Source organism: Lepidochelys kempii, chromosome 6, assembly GCF_965140265.1.
Source record: "Lepidochelys kempii isolate rLepKem1 chromosome 6, rLepKem1.hap2, whole genome shotgun sequence".
NCBI classification, from domain to species: domain Eukaryota; kingdom Metazoa; phylum Chordata; order Testudines; family Cheloniidae; genus Lepidochelys; species Lepidochelys kempii.
The window spans coordinates 54,196,474-54,212,773 of NC_133261.1; the positions used below are offsets into that span (position 1 = coordinate 54,196,474).

The window sequence follows — 16,300 nt, forward strand, 5'->3', positions numbered from 1 at the left end:
GGATTTTATGTTTGTATTTTGTATAATTTAGAATGAAGGAGACAGAATAACAATGTAGCATGCATTAAATGTGTTGATGTATGATTTAATCATTTCCTGCCAGCCACCCTTTCTGAAAGCAGAAAGGAATGGCCTAGCGTGCCACTGGTAAAGATGCGTCAGCCAGAATCTTTTGTCTGATGCTGATTTCAAGGCAGTAACAGAACTTTAGAGTCACCACTTTGTTGTAGGTTTAGCATTTTTGAAATAAGTAAGAGAATGCAATTATTGTTTTTTCCTGCATTGCAATTTGATGTTCCTGTTCAAATGCTCTGTGTAAATCAATCCTGTTCTGTGTGTGAATGAGGAATGTGTGTGTTAGGAGATAAGTGTGAAGACCATCACTGGACCAGAAGTTCTAAGGGGGAATCGAGGATGGATGTAAAAGCGCCAGGAGATTGCAACACGCCCCTATTGAGATGTCAGAGGAGGGCAGATTGACGACTCTAAAATCTGTGGCAGGCACCCATCAATGGGGACAAGATAGTTGTAGTCAAAACTAGCATGGGGTAATTCCCTGAGAGACTGATGAAAGAACAAGATAAAGGATGAGAAAAACAAACACTCTTCAAATGGCAATTGATTACAGCATGACGGTGCAAAACTCATCAGTCCCGGTGAAGGAAGATCACTATATAAACAGGGTGTTTTGCCATTAAACTTTGGGTTTGTCCTTCCAAGACTTTCCCAGAGCATCAAGTCGCAACCGACAGAACCTAGCTCCTACCTACCCGTGATCAACCTAGCTGGCCACTAGATTGATCCAGACTCTGGGCTGGTAACTATAACATCAACTGTGTGTGTGTGTGTGTGTGTGTGAGATTGAATGTATATGCTAATTGTTGTATTTCCAATTAATGTGGTGTATTGCCTTTTGCCCTGAAAAAGATCCTGTGTGCTTCTTATAAGCATAACAAGTATATGGTCTCCCCCAACCCCCAGGGAAGTCTAACAAAAGATGCAGCACCAGACAAGGACAGACGCTGTGCTCTCTGACTTCAAGGACTCCAATTATGCCCCACCATAGTGCGGGGTGTAAGGGAGGAAGATTTCTCATGCCCTGTCTCGTCCCTCTGAATGCTTGCAGAGGGCAAGACGTAGTTAAGCTTGTAATTGTTTAAATAAAAGTTTAAGTTACAATAAAATTAACTAGGAAACCCCAGCAGTATAACTAACCAGGTGTCTGACGAGCTAGAAAAATGACTTTCTGTTGCAGTAGTAGGCGGAGAAATACAAAGCAAACCCATGGGTGTATTTAACATAAATAATATCATGGCAGCTAGTACAGAAGAAAAACAAAACAAAACATATGGATAAGCAAATAAAATAGAGTTGGCATATGCTTTATAAAACTGACTTTATTTCTTAGTGTGAAAATACTTAGCATCCTGATCCACAAACGCTAACTCTTATGAGCAGTCCTGACTCATTTGCCTAATCCAATATTTGTTACTTATTCTAAAAATATTCAGTGGATGGGGAGTTCAGGCATATATATTAACACCAAAAAAGTTTGTATTTCAAGATTCACATTCAGCAAGTGATTGAGTCAGTGTTAATATTCATTATTTGTATTGTGGTTGTGCTGAAAAGCCCCAGTGAGGATAAGGACCTCATTGTGCTAGGTGCTATATAAACACCTAGGTAGACATGGTCTTTGCCACAAAGATCTTATCCGCGATGTGGCTAAGCTAATAAATACTAATAAAACAATAAAATGAAATACAATTTTCCTAAGGATTTTCTCTGTACCTACTAGATAAATAGCCACAGCATAGTATTTAATGTACCCAGTTGTCTGAAATATTGCCTTAGAACCATCCTGTTACCAAGTAGGTTGTGTTAGTTATCAGATTTCTAATAGATTGCTAAGTGGGAAATAGACGGGTCAGTTCTGGAGTGGGAGGCCTTCAAGGGAAATGTCGGTGCTGCAGAAACGGATGTTTGTTGTTCAGTAGATGTTTAGCCAATGACCAAAATAAAGTCTTTTTACAATAGTGCACTAAAATGTATTATTATGAAAGATTATCATAATTCTTTATTATACCTGCATGTACAAAACATGTACATAAGCCTCTGGGCACATTTACAATTGTTTTAAAAACACACATTAATAATGAACTGCTCAGAATTGGCAGAAGGCAGACAGTCCCCATATTAATCGCCAACAGTCCATAATACTGGCTATTAACCAGATACCGCATATTGATTTAGTAAATGCACAGTCTAAAAATCCTCAAATTTGTATGGATCTAATGGGGGCTTTTTCCTATTCTTCTGATGTGCTTGTGTGTACAGATCTTACACACGTTTTATAACTATTGAAGATTTATAGCTGAGTATCAGAAATGTACTTCGCTTTCATGTGGATCTGTGCCTCACACCTTCTCCCCCTGGGATGTGACAACACTGCCTAAAGGGAAAAACATTTGCATGGTAGGCCACCTTTAATTTAATTCCTTAGTCGTCTCACTCTGCACATGGATGATTGCACTTTCCTCTGATTAGAAATCATCTTTTATTCAAGAAATACCAAAATAATTACTTTTTGATGCCTGTTTTGGCTGAAATTTATTTCTTTGTAGTGGAAGAAATAAGACTGGTACTTAAGAAGCTTTGCATTGTGCTGAATTTTATCAGCCTGAATAAGAAAAGGCCGCTATTCCTGGTATACTATAAGTAGACAGATTTATCATGTGTTGAATCCTTGTTGAATATTTGAACACAAAGTCTGACACTGAAGACTTCCACTTTCATCCTCTTCCTAGGGTATCATACACAAATAACTAGTTATTGGTTACTCTAAGCAGTTAAGTATCAGAGGGGTAGCTGTGTTAGTCTGGATCTGTAAAAGCGGCAAAGACTCCTGTGGCACCTTATAGATTAACAGATGTATTGGAGCATAAGCTTTTGTGGGTGAATACATGCATCCGACGAAGCGGATATTCACCAATGAAAACTTATGCTCCAATACTTCCGTTAGTCTATAAGGTGCCACAGGACTGTTTGCTGCTCTAAATAGTTAGTCTGCTGCCAATTGAAGCTGTCATAAATATAAAGGGAAGGGTAAACCCCTTTGAAATCCTTCCTGGCCAGAGGAAAAACTCCTCTCACCTGTAAAGGGTTAAGAAGCTAAAGGTAACCTCGCTGGCACCTGACCAAAATGACCAATGAGGAGACAAGATACTTTCAAAAGCTGGGAGGAGGGAAAGAAACAAAGGGTCTGTGAGTCTGTCTATATGCTGTTTCTGCCGGAGATAGACCAGGAATGGAGTCTTAGAACTTTTACAAAAAGAAAAGGAGTACTTGTGGCACCTCAGAGACTAACCAATTTATTTGAGCATGAGCTTTCGTGAGCATCCGATGAAGTGAACTGTAGCTCACGAAAGCTCATGCTCAAATAAATTGGTTAGTCTCTAAGATGCGACAAGTACTCCTTTTCTTTTTGCAAATACAGACTAACATGGCTGTTACTCTGAAACTTAGAACTTTTAGTAAGTAATCTAGCTAGGTATGTGTTCTTAAGATCTTAAGGGTCTGGGTCTGTAGTCACCTAGGCAAATTGGTGAGGCCTTTTACCAAACCTTGTCCAGGAAGTGGAGTGTAAGGTTTTGGGAAGTATTTTGGGGGGAAAGACGTTTCCAAACAGCTCTTCCCCAGTAACCAGTATTTGTTTGGTGGTGGTAGCGGCCAATCCAAGGACAAAGGGTGGAATATTTTGTACCTTGGGGAAGTTTTGACCTAAGCTGGTAAAGATAAGCTTAGGCGGTTTTTCATGCAGGTCCCTAGTGTTCAGAGTGGGGAAGGAACCTTGACAGAAGCATTAAAAACTTCCTTGCTTTCCTGCATGTTGATATAAAACAGGGTATAGAATCGGTCTTTGGAGAGTCTGTAGAAGGTGGCTGATCAGGTGCTGATTTGCATGGCTTCACTTGTTTGTGTTAACCACGTCTGGCAATCCAATATATGATAAAAATATGGGAGCCCTCAAAGTTTTGAGGTACAATATTTTCCCTTCTTAAAATGGAATTAATAAATAGGAACAATTGAAGTTATTATCAAGAAGTTAGAAAAGCTAACTGGATGGTCCAGTAGAAGGCACCGCAAGATCCACCTTGAGTATGGATTTCAGAGTAACAGCCGTGTTAGTCTGTATTCGCAAAAAGAAAAGGAGTACTTGTGGCACCTTAGAGACTAACCAATTTATTAGAGCATAAGCTTTCGTGAGCTACAGCTCACTTCATCAGATGTATATCGTGGAAACTGCAGCAGACTTTATATATACACAGAGAATATGAACCAATACCTCCTCCCACCCCACTGTCCTGCTGGTAATAGCTTATCTAAAGTGATCATCAGGTGGGCCATTTCCAGCACAAACCCAGGTTTTCTCACCCTCCACCCCGCCCCGCCCCCCCCCCCAAATTCACTCTCCTGCTGGTGATAGCCCATCCAAAGTGACAACTCTTTACACAATGTGCATGACAATCAAGTTGGGCTATTTCCTGCACAAATCCAGGTTTTCTCACATCTCCCCCACCCCCATACACACACAAACTCACTCTCCTGCTGGTAATAGCTCATCCAAACTGACCACTCTTCAAGTTAAAATCCAAGTTAAACCAGAACATCTGGGGGGGGGGGTAGGAAAAAACAAGAGGAAACAGGCTACCTTGCATAATGACTTAGCCACTCCAAGTCTCTATTTAAGCCTAAATTAATAGTATCCAATTTGCAAATGAATTCCAATTCAGCAGTTTCTCGCTGGAGTCTGGATTTGAAGTTTTTTTGTTTTAAGATAGCGACCTTCATGTCTGTGATTGCGTGACCAGAGAGATTGAAGTGTTCTCCGACTGGTTTATGAATGTTATAATTCTTGACATCTGATTTGTGTCCATTTATTCTTTTACGTAGAGACTGTCCAGTTTGACCAATGTACATGGTAGAGGGGCATTGCTGGCACATGATGGCATATATCACATTGGTGGATGTGCAGGTGAACGAGCCTCTGATAGTGTGGCTGATGTTATTAGGCCCTGTGATGGTGTCCCCTGAATAGATATGTGGGCACAATTGGCAACGGGCTTTGTTGCAAGGATAAGTTCCTGGGTTAGTGGTTCTGTTGTGTGGTATGTGGTTGTTGGTGAGTATTTGCTTCAGGTTGCGGGGCTGCCTGTAGGCAAGGACTGGCCTGTCTCCCAAGATTTGTGAGAGTGTTGGGTCATCCTTTAGGATAGGTTGTAGATCCTTAATAATGCGTTGGAGCGGTTTTAGTTGGGGGCTGAAGGTGACGGCTAGTGGCGTTCTGTTATTTTCTTTGTTAGGCCTGTCCTGTAGTAGGTAACTTCTGGGAACTCTTCTGGCTCTATCAATCTGTTTCTTTACTTCTGCAGGTGGGTATTGTAGTTGTAAGAAAGCTTGACAGAGATCTTGTAGGTGTTTGTCTCTGTCTGAGGGGTTGGAGCAAATGCGGTTGTATCGCAGAGCTTGGCTGTAGACGATGGATCGTGTGGTGTGGTCAGGGTGAAAGCTGGAGGCATGCAGGTAGGAATAGCGGTCAGTAGGTTTCCGGTATAGGGTGGTGTTTATGTGACCATTGTTTATTAGCACTGTAGTGTCCAGGAAGTGGATCTCTTGTGTGGACTGGACCAGGCTGAGGTTGGTGGTGGGATGGAAATTGTTGAAATCATTTGACTATGAATAGCAGCTACTCTGGATGAAATTAACAAACAGAGCACGAAGAATAGTCACTTTATAGCATACACAAGGTTAGAAAAGTTAGAACAGCAGTATCACTTGACTTAAGCTAACTTATCTGTGTTAAGAGCTCCATCTAAATAGCTACACAAAATAAGCTTTTTGCAGGGCACAAAATGAAGTTCTATTAGTCCCAAAAAAGCCCAGAAGACATGCCACATATTCTTGAGTACCGTCTACTGGCACCTTATCTATTATCTAACTTTTTACATATGTATGCATCTCTAATTTATATAGCACTTCTGCAACAATCTAATATATTGCACTGGCCTATCAAGTAGGACTGCAGGGCTCACTGGAAAACAATAATTGAGTTTGGTGAAAAAATTCAAGTTGCAGAATTTGGATTCATTCTAGTGCAGAAGGAAGCCAGGATCTTTTGAATTTTTTTTGTAAAAAACAGGGATGGAGAGAGAAAGAAACTCCCCATTACCACAGGAGAATAGCTATTGGTCTGGTGGTTGGGGCGCTAGTCTAGAAGTTCCCCTGATTTGGAGAAGGGACTTGAACTGGGTCTCCCAGATCTCAAGTCAGCTCCCTAATCATTGGACTGTTGGCTACTCTAGGTTCTCTCTCTCTCTCATATATTCCATCCTGGTCCTGAGAAACCTTCCAGAGGAAAATTCCATTGAACCTGCCACATTTCTATGAAACATTTCAGTTCCAATGGATAAAGCTTAGTATAGAATTTTTCAGCTAACTCTACTCTCAAGCTAGTATGACATTCCCCATGGGGAAATATGTAAGGACAAATGTATTTAGAACTGAAATAAAATACAAAGTGGTAAGAAGAGGTCCAGATATTATTAGTGGATATTTTGAGGTTTTTTTAAGTTATCAATAAAATGATCATCCTAGTTTTGTTCCATGTTAGTGTTGCAGACAATAAACAATAAGTCATCAATATAAACCTGTGCAAAGTACTAAACTTAGGAAAGAAAAATCAAATGCAAAAATACAAAATGCGGAGTAACTGGCTCAGCAGTAATATGGCTGAAAAAGAAAAAAAGTAATATGGCTGTAAATATCACAAGTTAGATATGAGCTATCTATGTGGTGTAGGTGTGAAAACAACCAATATTCTGGAGTGTATTAATAGGAGTGTTGCATGTAAAGCACAGGATGTAATAGTCCCACTCTGCTTAGCATAGGTGAGGGCTCAGATGGAGTACTGTGTCAGAAAGACATGGATAAATTGGACAAAGTTCAGAGGAGAGCAACCATAATGTTAAAAGGTTTAAAAAAACCTAACCTCTGAGTTAAAAAAATTGGGCATGTTTAATCTTTAGAAAAGAAGATGGAGGGAGGACCTGATTAGAGTCTTCAGGTATGTTTACGACTATTATAAGAGGACAGTGATCAATTGTTCTCCACATCCCTGAAAGTAGGACAAGAAGTAATTGACTTAATCTGCAGCAAAGGGATTTAAATTAGATCTTAAGATAAACTTTCTAACCAAAAGAATAGTTAAGTACTGGAATAGGCTTGCAAGGGAGGTTGTGGAATCCTCTCAGAGGCTTTTAAGAACAGGTTAGACAAACACCTGTCGGAGATGATCTAAGTGTATGTGGTACTGCCTCAGCCTGGGTAGCTGGACTAGATGACCTTTCAAGGTCCCTTCGCGATGATTCTATAATCTTTGTTCTTTAAGAAGCACATTACACTCTGGAAGGGGTATAATGAAAAAAGCTCTTTGCTTACATAAACATATGCTGACTCACATGGCAAATCAAAGCAGTACAGGCTAGTAAATACGTAGGAAAAGTGACTCACACCCAATGATTGAAAAAGGATTTCTAAATGTACCATGAAACAATACAGCATGAGAACAATCAGGCAAAGCACTTTCTACTTATGTTCTTTGTAACTGGTCCAGCTATCTCCCATGCACCGTTGCCATTGCATAAGTCATGCTACAGGTAGCGCCCCTCAGTTTCCCCTCTTGGACCATTCAAATAAACTTCACTTCAGACTTTTTCTTGGTCAAAAGATACCCCTCCTTAGAGACTAAGTTTATTAATATAAAATAAACTAACTAAAACACCAATGCAAAGTCCATTCATAAGTCCACAAAACTCAAGGTTTCTCCTCCTCCTGTCTGGAACCTTTGCAGTCCGTCTGCTACTTGGTCAGGCTCTCTCCAAGGCTTCTCTATCTAGAGAGCTTTCCTTACTGTCTGCAAACTCTGCCACAACTTCCTGATCTTTCCCCCTTTCACTGCAACTTCCTGCTCCTTTTCACACTGACATCACCTGATTCCTCTCAGGTGGGGCTCATCCTGTAATCAGGCTTGGTTTAGCCCCACCCTCTCCAGCCCACAGGGTGAGCCACCCTGTTACACTCTTCTACTAGGAACACACCTCAGTGTATATTTCTATCTTAAAATTACACTCAGCAGGGGGAGAAACAGTGGTTTTCAATCAAATTTACTAGTGACTCTTGAAAATGTTGGCCCTTTCCTTTAAGAAGCCTTTTCCTGATATTTGATGTCCCCAGTGTTCAAGTCTTCTTCTTTCCTGTGGGAAAGAATGAGATTATAATTCTAAAGTACATGTTCCTACAGCATGGAGTAGATGCGTGTAAAGAAAACCCTACAGCTGCTGCAGACCTTACTGTGGTTTCTCTCATCCCATCAGGGGACATCATTAAACTACAGCAATTCAATTAACAGACTCTTTACCTAACCAAGAACTCAGAAGTAGGTTAAATTGGAAACTTTATCTAAAGAAATTGTGCACAATATGCTACAGCTATATACAATTAGTACACTGGCCTGAGGGGGGTAGGAGGTGGGATACAAATAAGTAAATAACCCCTCACCCCAGACTAGTATCCTAATAATTAACAGTATTGTAATAATTAACCCCCTTCAAGTACAAAAGGTTCCTAACCAACAGTTAACTTCAAACATTTAACACAAAAATTTAACATTTCTCTTGCTGTAATATTATAATTTTCCCATTTCACCTTACAATTTCTTGGCTAACATAAGGCTGTTGTGTTCAGGTTTCCAACCCTGCAGTGTAAGCTTTACATCATCATCATTATAATTTTTATTGCAATTAAAAGAACCCATGAAAATATTTCTATTCATAATATATTTTGTAAAATGTAAACTCAGTAAACTAGGCTAACAGTGATGGCACAGAATGATGCATTCTTATCTTTAAGGGATATCACTTGTGTTGCCTAGCTAAGAACTCTCTTTATGCCCTGGGATAGGCCATCAGTTTTGCTTTCCTCAAATGCTATGGTTCATCTCCTCACATGCCATCAAATAGTCCATGCGAAAATATCAATGTCTCTCTACGCTTTCATTTTTAAAAACTAATATACACTGGAAACAGACAAGGTTCAATTACTAAGAGAAAGTGGACTGCAAACATTGGAGGTGAAAAGCCAAGGCAATCAAATGATATTCCAAATAATTACATACTCTAAAGAAAAGGCATGTACACATTCATAGGTGTGATATTGCCTAATGTCAATGAGTGGAATACATGAAAGAATAGAGAGGAAACAAAGGGAAATTTTCTATTTGTGGGTATGAGATGGTTCAATAATTGCTTATCTGGAAAACAACAACAACCTACAACAGCAGCAAAAATGACACCGTTCATGGTACTCCTGGTAAAGCAGCTGAATCCAGAGGAAACAAGGTAAAAAGAGAGAGAGAGAAAAAATCAGCTATTACAACTATTCGAGCGTTACCATTTAAAGGAACCCCGTAGAGAACAAAACTGGGTTACACAGGATCACTGGAGGCCTATGTAATACTTTATGTGCACTGTTGGAAGAGTTGGAATGCTGCCACAATGCAGATTTAACTACAAGGGCCCAGTTCCTCCCTAAGTTGCATTATCTACTGATATCAATAGGCTTGATTCCTCCCGGTAAGGCGGTGGAGTTACAGCTGTGTAAAACCTAAAGATTCAGACCAAATATGAATTACACCTCTGAAACAAATGGCAGAATTACCCCCAAAGTATGTGTGTCAGGATTGCTTTATCTTACTCCCTACTTTTAGTCACTTTTTGACAGGTTGCATCACTGCAGGATTCCACTGATAAGCCACTGGTATGACCTCTTTTTGATAGACCACACCATGATTTCCAGCTATGTCTCCCTACCAGCTTTTGAGCACCTAACTAAAGTAGGCACTACTGCACCATTCCAAATTGGTACAACTATTTTGGAACTATATCCTATTTTCTAATTTACACTAAACATGGAAATTACATCACTATTTACACCACAGCATAATTTAATCTCTGGAGCCAAATTCGACTCACAGGTACATCAGAGGATAGCTGGAGTAACTCCATTTAAGCCTGTGGTGCAGTTTTTAAAAGAGAGTGGGCCAAGGGAATTATACCAATGTAAATCAAGAGTAAGTGGAGGCGGAATTTGGCCCAATGTTGGTGGACAAGGCCATCTTTAAGTAAGTGTGCAATGTGAATTTTATTACTGATGGCTGCAGCCTTAATGAACACATTAAAACATGGAGAGTTTAATGAGTAGGAATAAAACAGCACACAAGTGACAATAATTCATTTCCATTTTATATGTCACTGTCACCACTCCAAGCTGATAAAAACAAGACTTGAAAGCCCAAGCATGAACACTGAATTCAGAGATCCCGTCAATCAGAAGTAAATCCCAATGATGAACTAGCATATCAAAGGTCAAATGCCATGTAATAACCCATTCCAAATGCTGCACATGTAATAGAATCAATAGACTATTAGCTGAGCCGTAGCCACACACTGAAGTAACAAAATTAACAGATCACAATTTTCAAGTCAGGTCTGAAGTAAGCAAAACCAGGGCTATGATTTACACACTGCCAGTAATGATCCAGGACCCTCTTCCTCCACAATGTGTTGGCCTGGCTTAAAATCATCAAGAGGGTGAAATTCAACAGTTATTTCTTTCAGTGTGGAATACTCTGGACAGCTCTAAAATGCTGTATTGCTGGGGAAAAACAAGCACACACATTGCTGGGCAGTGGTTTTTGCCTCGTTAACTTGCACTTATTAAGATGACTAAAATTTATTCCAGGTGGTAGTGATGGTAACATATGACCGTAATGTTAGTTTATCAGCATGCATAATATATCAGCTAAGATGGAGTGGGGGTGGCTGGTTAGCTCAACATGGTTTGGAGCACAGCTGCCCAAAATTGCAGCATCATCCAGGGCTTCTTCCCATCTGAGCAACACCACATAAATGGCCAGCTCTAGTAGGAGCCTGGCACCTGAAAAGATACCACCCAATATGCCAGCTGTAGATGTGCTGCTTGTGCTTTAGTTTATGACAGGCACACCTGGATGGGGATTGATAGTTTTTTCTTTTTACATTTACATTCTGGTCTGAAACAGCTGGGAAACTTATTATCACCATAGTCATCAACCAAAGCTCAGTCCTTGCACTGCCTTACTGCTTATTTTTTCAGGACGGCCCTTTTGAGCTGTGGGTCAAATAAATACAATCAGAGGCTGGATTCAGTCTTGCTTTCCTTGGTTTCTATGGCTCCATGCCATCAAGTGGACCATAAACAAATATCAGTACATCTTTATTTTGTTTATAAAAGTTAGTTCATTTTGGAAACAGACAGGTCTCAATTACTGACAGAAAGTGGGTGGTAAACATCAAGAGTGAAAGACCAAAGACTTGAACTGATATTCCAGATAACTACATCGTTCAAAGAAGAGGGATGTACATATTGGGTAAAAATGATTCTATCAGTAGAATCCATGAAAGAATGTAGAAGAAGCAAAGATGATTTTTGCGTGGGTAGAAGATGGCTGAATATTTGCATATTGGAAACCCACATGACTGACTGATTTCTGATCAATTCACTGTACTGATTTGGACTCTAATTCCATACTCATTTCTAGAGCTGGGTGGATATGGCAAACAATATTTGTCTGTGAATTCACTTTCTTTAGGTCTCCAACTTTTCTGTGTTAATTGTCTGTGTATAATAGTGAATGAGATTGCTGGATGTAATGTTTGTTGAAATACTGATTTTTAAGCAAACATTGTAGAATATGAACAGAAAGCAAATTTAGAATATGTAATGATGCGCATTTGCTCCGGAAACCTGAGTCTAATAATTATGCTCATCCAATCAGGGAAGAGATACATACCATCTGACAAACTGGCATTGGTCTAATAAACACTGCTTGAATTTCAAATATCAAATAATTCCGTAAACTGCTTACAAACAAGCTGCAAACTAAGAATTATCCAGAAAATGGTTGGCAAATAATTTTGAAGCTCTCAAAAAATAAACAAGTCACAGCGTTTGTCAACAATTCACAAACAGAAAAAGAGTATAAACTTGTTGAATAAATTATTTGTCAAAAATGATTTGCCCAGCTCTATACCTTCCACAGGCAAAACTATTGTTTTCTTTACTGAGTTTTGATTGCATGTGGATTCCAGGATTGGGAGCTTTGATTCTATCAGGGTATTTTAAACCCTATAATGTCTGAGTACCTCAAGGCTGGGAAGACAGATTGAGAAGTCAAAACCCCTTCTTAGTTATATGTAACACAAGAAGCTGAACTTGTGCAATCAAGACAGCTTCATTGCACCAGAAAAGAAGCTGTAGAACTCAGCACAAAGAAACTGTGTCTTCCACTCTGGCATGGCTGCATAACCAGAGACATAATCTTGCCCACTCTATCTTCATTTCCCTCTTTGTAAAATGGAGCTGAATTATATCTAGCCTGTCTTAGCGGTATTGTGAAACAAAATTAATTATGGATTGTAAAAGACATCAAGATCTTCAGATGGATGACCTTAGAGGAGTGCAAATATCATTGTTAGATATAGACATATTATTTGTATCTTGAACTTTTCTGTTTAACAATACTCATAATCTAGAGAGAAAATGTGTGGGTGCTCTATGGTTAAGTGCTGTTTAAATTAGTCTACAGTTTTAAATGAATTTTAAAACAAAACTCATAAATGTCTACTTACATTTCACATGCATTCAGTGGAACAGGTTGTTAATACCAACCAATTAAAAATAAGAAACTACAGTTCATAAATTCTGTTTGTTTTTGCACAAAGAGGATAGTAGGGGCAAACACAGGGAATAACACACTGATAGACTGCAGTGCAATCCAGCTTGGTGCAAAGTATTTCATGTATTGTGGGCTGCTGTGCAGGATTTTCTTGGCAGCCAGTGGATTAAACTTGACATTAGCCCATCTTCAAAGCAGACGTTAGGGAACAAAGAGGTCCCAGTGTTCTGATGGTGAAAACACATTATTGGGTTAGTGTGACAATATACACCTCTGTATTCTCATCCTACACACTACTGTAATCATCTTTGTACAAAATATGCCATGAGGTATCATTTGAAAACTAATGACTCACTGGTCAACTATATCATGGTGAAATGTATATAGCGACATATGTAAAGCATCCCAACAACGTCCCATGAATGATGTTGGTAGCACATTTTGAAACCCACATAGCTCTGAGTAGGCAGGAGTGGTCAAGCAGGTCTATCTTAAACAACATTTATCTCCATTTGTATATAAATAGTAAACAAGGTCCTTGAGACAGCAAGAGGGAGACAAGACACTTCAGAGTCTATAGCTAAATCTATGTCAGTGTGTCATGAAAATGTCCAGCTATGTACTTACCTTTGTGATTCCTCATCATCCTATGCTATGGTTTTTGCATGATCAATTAATGAAAGTATACACAGAGGAGAAGAAAGACAATGGGGGCACCTTCACCCCCAGACTAAATCACACCTTCTTTACTGATTGAATAAACTTTGCTGTGATAGGTAAGCCTTAGGAGACCCCATTTCAAAGGGAGACTGGATTTAAAATATGAAGGGAAGCCCTGCCCATCCCTCTCTCTTTCACCTAACCAAAAAAACAAAAAACAACGACAACAAAACCCCACAACAAAACCCCCAGCCTTTGGACTTCAGGAGCAGATCCTGGCCTGAGAATTTGGTCAGCTGTGTTACTGGGAACATGTGGTAAGGGATTTCACCTTGAACCAAGTCTAGTTTGTTAAGTTTTCATACTAAGAAGAGTTTAATTTTTATTTCTCTTGTAACCATTTCTGACTTTGTCTTATACTTGTATTCACTTAAAATCTCTCTCTTCGTAGTTCAAGAAACTTACTTTATTCTTTAATTAAAACTAATCCAGTGCTGCGGTTGAAATGAGCTGCATGGAAACTCCATTTAAAGAGGCAAACTGTTGGATATTGTTTCGTCATAGGTCAACAGACCTAAAATACCTAAACTGTCCAGGAGAGGGTTGGACAGTGAAGAACACATAATTTTGGGGGAAAGTTATGACTGGGAGTATGTTGGGGTCACCCTGCAAGTAGTAACCAATGGTGCTGGAAGTCAAGGTGTGGCTGGTGCGTTACTGACAGGATGTTGGGGTCAGAGTTGCTGGACCAGGCTTTGGCTATACACAGATAGGCAAGGAGTGACCTGCATGCTGGGAGTCTGTTTGTGAGCATCCCAGGTGGGAGCTATAGCGGCAAAGCTTATGAGGCACCCAAGGTGCTGGGCAGGGGTGAAACAATCCCTCACAGGTCTGGATTTCACCCTGGAATATCATAGTTAGATGCTCAACTGGTGTAAATAAATTCAGTTACATTGATTCCAGTGAAGTTAGACTGATTTACATCAGCTGCCGAACTGGTTTAAAATCTAATAAGAGCCATCAAATGTCTCCAAATGTGTTTTCTTTCTCTTTAATTATATATAAAAAAGTCAAGAGCAGACAATATCAATTTAGTACAGTCAGAATTTATGACAATAACTTTTAAGATTCTGTAGGCTATAATAAAGAAACATGATTTACTGTAAATTATAATGATTTTAAGCTTGAGTCCTCTTATTAACCCCATCTCTTCAGACTGGAAAGCACTTGCAAATATCCAGTGCAAATCACATACAATTATCTGACTTATGAGGAAAGTTGAAAAAACCTGGGCATGTTTAGTTTCGTGAAGAGAAGACTGAGGGGGACCTGGTAATGGTCTTCAAATATGTTAAGAGCTGTTATAGAGGGGATGCTGATCAATTGTTCTCCATGTCCACTGAAAGTAGGACAAGAAGTAATGGGCTTAATCTGCAGCAAGGGAGATTTAGATTAGATATTAGGAACAAAATTCTAACTATAATGGTAGGTAAACTCTGGGATAGGCTTCCAAAGAAGATTGTGGAATCCCCATCACTGGAGGTTTTTAAGAATGGGTTGGACAGACACCTGCCAGGAATGGTCTAGGTCTGTACAGTGGGCTGGACTTGATGCCGTCTCAAGGTCCCTTCCAGCCCTACATTTCTATTATTCTATTTTTAATGTTAAAGCTGTGGTTATTTTTATTTTCAAATGTGCTGTTATAGTAGTCCTTTTTGATTCTTAGACAGGATAAATTCCACCAATCCAGATAAGAGAATGGCACAAATGACTTTGTTTGCTTTATGCCCTTTGTATTAATATGACCAGCCAAACCCCTGCTGGCTGAATACCGTTGGGGTGAAATCCTGGTCCCATTGAAACCAATGGGAATTTTGCTATTAATGTCAATGGAGCCAGAATATTACCCCTGTTTTTATTGCTTGACAATTTGGTAAGAGCCTACTTCAGCTGATACTAGCTGCTGTGGCCTGAACAAGGGACTCAAAAGCAGCTGCCCTACCACTTAGATTGCAAGAGAATCTCCATCAGCTGTAAACACTAGTGTATAGGAAAACTTCAGACAGGAGCACTGATAATTCAACAGTAGTAGGCTACTAACTGGAGCTGCTTGAATAATATCAGCAAGATATTTGTGAATATTTTGTTGAATAAAAGCAGTATGTTGGGCTCACAGTCGTTTATGATGTCATATTATTTGTTGTCTGCAAGGATTGGGACGGACACAAAGTATTCATAGACATGTTAGTTATTTCCTAAAGTTTCAAAAAGTTTAGCATCATGATTGAAATAATACATACCAACATGTGCATTATTCACTATTTATGATTAATGATTAGTTATTTATCTGTTTAAAAGATTTCAATCATTCAGTCAGAGACTGACACCAAGTGATTAGGTAACCAGTCACACAGTGAATGGTCAAAGTGAACAGTTCACCAGTCAGACATTTGTCCATGCCAATTATTGGATGAATACTTATGAATAACAAATATATTAGCAGAAACAGCAGCAATTAGCAAATGTTTCATGACAAGAAAAAATTCACAATGAGTTATTCAACCAGCTCTGTTACTAGTCTTTTCACTTTAGCTGCTTCTGCTGTTTTTCTCCACAGAGGATGAGACACTGTTAATAAGTCTCTAACCTTTTTAATTTTTTAATTTATCTTTGTGGGGGAGGAAAAAGGTGGTTTAACCAGGAATACTCCCAGTTGACCAGATGAACATAATAGTTTTGCCCATGTGTGGCAGTTACCATCAAAGGATACCAATGTGATTTAAAACAAATTATTAGTGTTGTACCACA

General features: G+C 39.3%; 1 long non-coding RNA gene across 3 annotated transcripts in view; it reads left to right on the forward strand.

Moving 5' to 3' along the window:
* LOC140912846 (uncharacterized) overlaps positions 1-16,300 on the forward strand; it is a 95,106-nt gene that overhangs the window by 24,788 nt on the left and 54,018 nt on the right. The gene's annotated exons all lie outside the window — the stretch shown is intronic.